At 37.4% G+C, this 9210-nt stretch overlaps 1 pseudogene; it reads left to right on the plus strand.

Moving 5' to 3' along the window:
• The first annotated feature begins 279 nt into the window (after positions 1-279).
• On the plus strand, positions 280-2436 carry LOC114208193 (leucine-rich repeat-containing protein 49 pseudogene; annotated as a pseudogene).
• Positions 2437-9210: the final 6774 nt, after the last annotated feature.

Genomic DNA, 9210 nt, shown 5'->3' on the forward strand with positions numbered 1-9210 from the left:
TGATATGGGTTGATATTCAAACCAACTTCTCGGTGTTTTTGTGAAGATAAAATGACTGATGCAATCTATTCAGTTAAGTGACTAAAACATAGTACATATTGATAAATATTTAATGTTATTATTAAGTGAAAAAAATAGCTTTAGGTTTACTAATGCCCACAGAAATGTCTCATACTACACTATTAATAAAGATATAGAGAAGACCCCTTTCTGTCTCTGAGTCTCCGCTGTATCGTCGCTTCTAAGGCAGATCTAACAGATCCTGGACTGTCTCCTGCCATGATTCCTGGGAAGTACCGCTCTGTTTCTGGCCGGGCTGCGAACAACATTGAATTCAAGCTAAATAAAGAAACACCATCATTCTCTGGTTGACTCTTGCAACATGATCTTGAAAGAAACTACTCAAGTAGGCAAGGTGATCATATTCATCTGGCGAGCTCATCAATGCCATCATTTCCCATTCTGCAGCGTTTTTCTGAAGAGAAAATTCTTTACTCAGACAGGTTGATCCTAGGAAGGCAAAAGCTGACTGTATGTCCTATCATTGATGGCGAAGAACACCTTCGTTTGTTGAACTTCCAACACAATTTTATAACTCGGATCCAAAATATTTCTAATCTACAGAGGCTAATATTCTTGGATTTATATGATAACCAAATTGAAGAAATTAGTGGGCTTTCTACTCTGAGATCCCTCCATGCCCTTCTGCTGGGGAAAAACAGAATCAAGCAAATTTCAAATCTGGAGAACCTCAAAAGCTTAGATGTCTTGGACCTTCATGGAAATCAGATTACCAAAATCAAAAATGTCAGTCATTTGTGTGATTAGAGAGTTTTAAATCTTGCTAGGAACCTTTTAAGTCACGTTGATAATCTTAATGGGCTGGATTCACTAACTGAACTTAACCTGCGACACAATCAGATCACTTTTGTGAGAGATGTGGACAATTTGCCCTGCCTCCAACGTCTGTTTCTCAGCTTCAACAATATCTCTACTTTTGAAAGTGTTTGCTGCCTTGCTGACTCTTCTTCTCTCTCAGACATCACTTTTGATGGCAATCCAATAGCTCAAGAGTCATGGTACAAACACACTATCCTTCAGAATATGATGCAGCTGCGCCAGCTGGACATGAAGAGAGTCACGGAAGAAGAAAAGCGTATGGCATCTGTTGTAGCCAAAAAGGAGGAAGAGAAGAAATGGGAAAGTCATAAACAGTCCTTGCTTAAGGAGAAGAAAAGGTTAACGATTAACAACGTAGCTTGAAAGTGGGCCTTGCAACAGCATCGAATACCCAATATTGCTCCAAATCAAGATAGAAAATTTTCTGACTCTTCTCAAGACGCTTCTCAGCTCCACGGAAGCACTGTCTCTGCATTTCCAGAGGAAACAGGGTCTCTGGACTCAGGACTCACCAATGCTTTACAGGGTTTATCTGTCACAGATACACACCTTGTTGAAGTGGATGGGGACACACTTTCCCTGTATGGCTCAGGAGCACTGGAATCTCTAGATCGGAATTGGAGTGTTCAAACAGCAGGAATGGTGACAACAGTGTCCTTCACTTTCATAGAATTTGATGAAATCGTCCAAGTGCTTCCCAAATTGAAGATTAAATTTCCTAATTCTCTGCACCTTAAATTCAAGGAAACAAATCTTGTAATGCTGCAGCAGTTTAATGCACTAGCTCAACTCCGCCGTGTCGACCAGTTGACAATTGATCCTCAAGGAAATCCAGTTGTCAATTTTACACTCTGGAAATACTATGTGCTGTTTAGGCTGAGCCATTTTAGTATGCAGACAATAAATGGGACAGAGGTGACGCAGAATGACATGATAATGGCTGAAAGTCTCTTTGGAATCTTAGCACATGTCGCATCTTCCGAGTTACCCCAGTACCGTATGATTTCAATTCTGCGTGATGCCAGAAAGAAGCAATTCCGGTATCTGCTAGAAACCAAAGGAAAAAAAACCTGGTCTTGTCAATGAAGAAAACAACGATAGCAAAAGACTTGTAGGAGAAAACACAAACCGTGCTATGCTAAATTATACCACGAGAGACTTTTATAACGAAAGGCTAGAGGAAATAAAGGAAAAAAAGAAATTCTGCAAGATGTATATGGAGGACCTTATGAAGGAAGCCATGGAAATCAACATGAAAAACGAGGCTCTGCAGAAGCTTTGGCCGCCGATGTTCATTGAGCTTGTTAGGGACGCAGTCATAGAAATCCGCAATAAAAATTCCTACATGAAGCTTTGCCTACAGCAGATAACTGACCAAAAATAGAAATGGCTTTTAGTTACAGTTGATTTTAGCAGTTTTGTGTTTTTGAAGGTTGAAAACAAGTAGGTTAAACATGTTGAAACAACACTATCCTACAAACTAGAAAGCCTAGCATCAAAGCACTATTGCCTACTGTTCCCGTAGTTAAAGGTGAGGAAGGAAGGAGAGAGGGAAGGGAGGATTGACTTCCTATGTAAGCTGACCAAACAACCTCTGGGAACTAAGTGGCCCTGAGAGCTCACTGGGCGTTTGCACTGGCCCCGTGACTCCAGCTCTCGCTTCGCCTGGCGCCCCTGCTCTAGCCCAAAGCACAGAGTACTTGCTCAGGTTTCAGCATGAGTTGCTTCTACCTACTTGCAGCTGGTAATTTCCACTTATTTGCCTTTTTATTTTATGTCATGATTTCAAAGCCAAAAATACTTTCTTTTTTATGAGTGAAGAATAAACTTATTAATAAATTAGTAAAAAAAAAGATATAGAGAAGAATATTTTTAGTTTGATCCAAAAAATCATATTCTGCCCGTATTTTTCTGAACCCCATTTCTGAAAAAGAAACCATGGCAAGAAGAAGAAAAAGGGATTAAAGCATACTTCAGGGAATCATACACTTTCTCATTACTATTCCATTCTCACTGCTTTCTAATTCAGCCTCTAAGTTGAACTGAAACCCCAAGCCTCCTCCAATCTTTTGATCAACTCAGAGTTTAATCCTTTCCATTTTAGCTGGATTTGCACTAAGAAGAGACTGTTGAATTATAGAAGACAACTCAATCTTCACTAAACATCGATGTCTTTGATATTTGGTTTTCTTTTCTTTTTTTTTTTAATTTCAGGGGATCCTCACGTCAAAATATCTTTCTGGAATTTATGAGAGGATAAAAAGTAATATCCAAAAGAAAGATTATCTATCAAAAGTGATGTAGAGGTAAGTAAAACTTCACGAACAAAAACAAACGACGATGCTTTTGTGTTAGATATAAAATACTGTCATTATCCTTTTGTAAGAACCTCACTTTTGACAATGAGGAAATAAAGTACCCAAGAAAACATTTTCCTGACTAGAGCCTTTTATATAAATAAATATATTGCCCCTTTCCTGTCCTTCCCCACCAGTGTTAAACAATGGTCACTTAGAAAGGAAATGATGTCAACACCCTACTGATAAAAATCAAACTGCACTGAAGAAAACACAGTGAAGCGCAACAGAAAAAAAAAAACAAAACCCAACAACAACACAGCTTTGTAACCTCTGTAGTTTGTCATGGTAACTCCATGAAGACCAGTCGATTATTAAATTTAAAGCATACTTCCAATACATCCCCACCTGACTTGAGTTTATTATGGTTGTACAACTTTAATATATGCATTTTTTCACCAAAAACAACTACGAAATCCAAAGGAACAGGTAAAAATAAATTGTCTTTGGCAAACAGAATTTATAGCCTTAAATGTATGTAACTCTCTTTTGATTAAATCTTAAAATTTGACTGGCCTCCCAAACCCTTTCATAGCTATCCATTCTGGGAAAGCCTATTTCAGCAGCGTTTACAGAGTGATTGTGGGAAATATCTTGAAGACCGTTTATCAATTTAATGATACTGAATAAATGCTTGGCAGAATATTCAGCCTATGGATAAAAGGTAGTATAAAGTATGTGAAGAATGATCCCATACCTGTAGCAAATTTGCAGTGTTAGAATTTAATGGGTTGCAAATCAACCTTATTCTCAAGGAAGTGATTTCTCCCATGGATGTTCTAGTTCTTTCTGAAGAATCATATGTCTGGATGACCTGTTTGTCGGCTTGAAGAACCATGAAGGTCAAATATCTTTTTAGTCTTTTAATGTCTTGCTTCCTCTCCAAATTAACTGCTCTTGTGCAAACTATTTACAAGAATAAACTATTATAATAATAATACGTTTTATATATTTTTCCATCAGCATTTCTTAATTGATTATTAACCAGATGTGGGGATTATAGGAAGCCCTCCATTGTATCTGCATTTAAATATTTAAAACCTTTTATATAAGTGCTGTAACAAAGCAGAGCTAATCCTGGTAGTCATTGCTGTCTTTCCGATAAGACAATGACGTCCTAAACTGTACCGCGGTGCTATGAAGGATGGATGGTGTCATCAAATCACCAGAAGCAAGGTGCCACAATCCACTCCAACTCCCAAATGTCCAAAGGAAATGTGAAATGCTTTCCATGGCAGAATTCTCAGTTCTTCATTTCCCCTGATGTCGAAGGTCTTATTTTCATTAAAGACCAGGCAGTAATGGAGGACTCAGTCACTACCAAAATTTGAGAACTCAGGGAAGCAGTAAAGCTAAAAAGATTACCCTCTAGGGAGCTCCATGTGCTCCTTTCACAAAACCCTCTTCCTTCCAGCAGTCCTAGGTTGCACAGATCTAAAGTCACAAGTTCTCAAGGAAAAAATAGAGGGAATATTATCCTTGAAATGACCTTGGAGAGTCCTCAGCTGGCTGAATGCTCTCTATAGATAAAGAGACCAAGGTGCAAAATAATAGCAGTAATAATAATACACAACAATGACTTATTCTGTTGTCATATTCTAAGTAGATTTAGTCTACTCAATGAACAAATGAGCAGGTTAAATAAAGAAAAGAAGAAAAGTTTAATCCATGTCTCATTCTGAGACTGAGTTCAGTATGTTTTCTAGTATACTATCTTGCTTTTAGTTTCTTGAGGAATTTGTTAAACCAACATTTAATTATTTAATTATAGCTTCATATTTAAAAAGAAAGACAAAAGAAGACATCAATATTAGATTTGTGCCTCAGTTATGGCTGTTAAGTTTCAAATCAGAAAAACAAAATTTGAAGTATATCTCAGCAGAATAACAGAAAAATTGGAAGGGATGAAGACAAGCTCAAAAGGACTCTGGGACAATTACTGAGGCAAATAAAAAGCTCAACTGCACTGTACCAGTTTTTATTTTCTGAGCATGCTTATTAACTTTATCAATTTTGGGGATTTTCATAAGGAATCAGCTTGTATGCTACTATTGTGACAAGCCTACAACCCTGAAATTCTTAGGACAAGTTTACTACGTATGAATTTCCAGGAAACTTTTTTTTTATTATGTTATGTTAATCACCATACATTACATCATTAGTTTTTGATGTAGTGTTCCATGATTCACTGTTTGAGTATAACACCCAGTGCTCCATGCAGAATGCGCCCTCTTTAATACCCATCACCAGACTAACCCATCCCCCCACCCACCTCCCCTCTAGAACCCTCAGTTTGTTTTTCAGAGTCCATAGTCTCTCGTGGTTCGTCTCCCCCTCCGATTTCACCCCCTTCATTCTTCCCCTCCTGCTATCTTCTTCCCTTTTTCTTTTTTTTTAACATATAATGTAGTATTTGTTTCAGAGGTTCAGGTCTGTGATTCTCCAGGAGACTCTTTAATTTATCTCTAGAGACTTGGAAATGAAGGAGTGGGAATATTAAGGATGACTTTTAGGTTTTTTTCTTCCAAAACTACTTGGAAATACTCCTTGGATTATATAAAATTTATTTTTATAATAATCCTGTAGCAACATGAAGCATATATAAATAACGTAACTTGAGCCTAACTAACTGATAAAGGAAGGAAGGAAGGAAGAAAGAAAACAATTATAAAGTGATAGAGACAAATAATGGAGTCATATAATTCCATGATTTGAGATTCTACTTGAAATTGAAGTCTGATAAACCTGTGCTGAATTGCATTCCAGTTACTGGCCAGCCCTACAGTCTTAAACCTCAATCTGCATCTATGCCCATGGATGAGAGACAAAAATCAATATCTTTGTTGTGAGGATTAATACAACAAAAGAGATTGCCTGATATACTGTTATACTGGCTAAATTGTAGGTACTCAAAAGATAATTTTATTTTATCGATTTTATTATTTTTCTACTACAGAGACTCTGCAAGAGGGCAAATATCATCTAACTGTACGTGTGTGAGCATCAACAATGAAGACAAAGATGTAGGGCATCACTCTGAGAACTTGTTTGGCAGGTAATATTTGAAGGATTTTAGGAATTTACCGGGATTTTAGGAATGTACTGGTAGTTACATGAAGGGAAACTGGCATTTCTTCCAAATTAAGCAAACATTCTAATTTTGAAACAAAACACCATGGTCAATTCAGAGAGAGAAAGAAAGAGGGTGGGCAGGGGAAAAATATATGTAAGGATACAAAAGAAACTGGTAAGGTTGCCTCTAGGAAGGAGGAATGGGGGACAAAAGTGGAAGAAGACATAATTTTCACTTTTTTCTCTGTTATGGAGGGAGTGTTTGTGTCCCTCCAAAACTCTTATGTTGAAAGCCTATGCCCTAATGTGATGGTATTAAGAGGTGGGACCTTTGGGAGGTAATTAGGATTAGATGACGTCATGATGAAGGCCTCATGAGTGGGGTTAGCGCCCTTCACAAGAGTCATGAGAAAACTTGCTTCTCCCCTCTGCTCTCTGCCATGTGGGAATACAAAGAGAAGTCAGCAGTCTGTAAGCCTTAGGAAGGTTCTCACCAGAACTGGACCATGCTGGCACCCGCATCTGAGATTTCCAGTCTCTAGATATGTGAGGAATAATGTCTGTTGTCTATAAGCCACTCAGTCTATAATACTTTGTTATAGCAGCCCGAACTGATGAAGAAACTCCTTTTATATATTTGTATTTTGGTATTGTGTGTATACACATTTTTGTTACAATTACTTTAATTGTTATTTGGAAATAAACAGAAATTGAAGAGAAATGGTATTTAAATACATCAACACAATGCATTCCCAGCAATCAGGTCTCTTATATTTGGGGGAAAACTTCTACACTTTAGTACTCTAAACTAATTTTTAATTTACATATAGAAAACTACCACCACAAGCAGCTATGCAATGATAATTCAACTAAACAGCAAATATTTTAAAAATTGTATATGCAAACCTCTTTGCTAGGCCTTGGACGGGGAAGTAATGGGAAGAAGTCATAAAAGAGCCTATAGCAATGGGTAAGATACAGAGCTCTCTGTGTCCTAGATTATGATGCAATGGAAAAGACAGAAACGTACTTAAAGAACCACATAAGGCATCATGGAATAGATTTTATAAATGCACACAACATTTATAAGTGCTGTATGATGTGGAAGAAGGAAAGTTTTTTGTTTGTTTGTTTATTTCCATGTAGGAATATTTGAGAAGGTGTCTTTGGGGAAAGTGTTATAAGAACGGATACCTGAAGGGTATCTACAGCTTTTATTGCCTTTCAGACAAGAGAAGCAGCTTGAGTCAAGGGGCAGAGTTTGGAGAGGTCAGGGTGTTTAGACTGGGTGGGGTGCTAGGGTACCAAGAGAAGGGCAGCACTTTAGGAGAGAGAACCATCAAGAAAGAGCCAAAGCAGATTAGGATTTAGACATCATGCTAAGGACTTTGAACTTTTTCCTATGAGAAATGGAGAACATTTGAAGATCTTCCACCCAAGTTCACATGTTCAGATGATAACTTTTTGGGGGTATAAAGGCTGAATTGGCATGAGGGACAGCTCAGGACAATGAGACAGGAGGAGGCTGTTGGGAGGGTACAGGAACATTAGCCTCCTTTATGTGAAGCATGGCTCTGACTGCTAAGAACAGAAGTAATAAAAAGTGGGCTCGCCTGCAGGGACAACTCCAAAGCAGACACATCCCATGCCTCTTTTCACATATTTCGAGTCTGGAAATTTTGTTAACATCCTGAAAAGAAACACATCTGGCATTATTCGTGACTACCTTAAGTGGAGAGGTAATTCAAAAGCAATTGCCTGGCTCTGAGGTCATGGCTATTTGAATCAATAAAAAAAGAGCAGTGGAGATGTTGCCCCTTTAAGAGCTTCAGGCTAGACCGTTTTCACTATCCACACGAAGATTTTTTTTTCCCCTATTAAGGATGGATTTCCTTTGAAACTGAGTTTTTGTACAAAATATTGTGCAGTAAGCTTCCAGGGATAATTTCCTAAGACTAGATTTTTTTGATAGCTTTTGAGTCTTCATATAAATAAAGAGATGTTTTTTCCAACACAAGAAGCTAAGGGTTACTTCTGGAATTCTTTGGAAAATTGACAGCAGCTAAGTACCTGGCTCACAGTCGAAGAAATGCCTTTGTAGTTTAAGGAAGCTTAAACAGAAGCCTTCACTGCTGATTTGCCGACTGTGTCAAACATCAGAGGAATTTTCCAATGGGCTTTAAGAGTTTAGCATTTGGTTTAATTAGGAAGATACCTGGGTGTTTAATGGGAACTTTTCAAGCTATTGGAGCAGAACTAGAATAAATGACCCTATTTATTTGGAGAAATAAAGTTAACAGTGTCACAGTTGCTTCATAAAGCAGCACATAATTGCAAATGGGAGATAAGGAAAGTAACAGAAGAGAAATTTGCATCAAAGAAAATTATATCTATACATGTAGCTGCCTTTCTCTTACCAAGAACTGCCAGAACAATGCATGCTTACCAAGAAAGACAAAAGGAAACCTAGTTTCATAACAGAATATCCGTAGGAATATTCATTTTATTTTGCTGGGAATGAGTTGCATTATCAGTAGAATTTAAACACTTTCCAGCAATATAATTTTTCTGCTTATCAAGAAAATCTCGGTATTTGAGTTTTTGTTTAGACTAAGGGCTCTTTAGTTAAGAGAGGAAGCTTCGATAAACCCTTAAAAACTTGAGTACGCTATTCAAGTCATTTTTTAAAATGAAGGTTATGATATAAATCTAAGGTCCCTTTAAGAAGTAAGTTAGTGCTAGAAGCTTCTGGGAAGAAATCGTTATAAAAAGAAAAAAACTTGAAGAGCTTGTAAAAGAAGGCAGTTTAGTGTATATTAGCTTTTATGACAGTTAGTCATTGTAAAGAACAGAATCTCTTAGAAAAATAGAGAAATTAGAA

The sequence above is a fragment of the Eumetopias jubatus genome, unplaced genomic scaffold (genome assembly GCF_037043125.1).
Source record: "Eumetopias jubatus isolate StellerSeaLion01/CBP00866 unplaced genomic scaffold, mEumJub1_p1.0 scaffold_2, whole genome shotgun sequence".
NCBI classification, from domain to species: domain Eukaryota; kingdom Metazoa; phylum Chordata; class Mammalia; order Carnivora; family Otariidae; genus Eumetopias; species Eumetopias jubatus.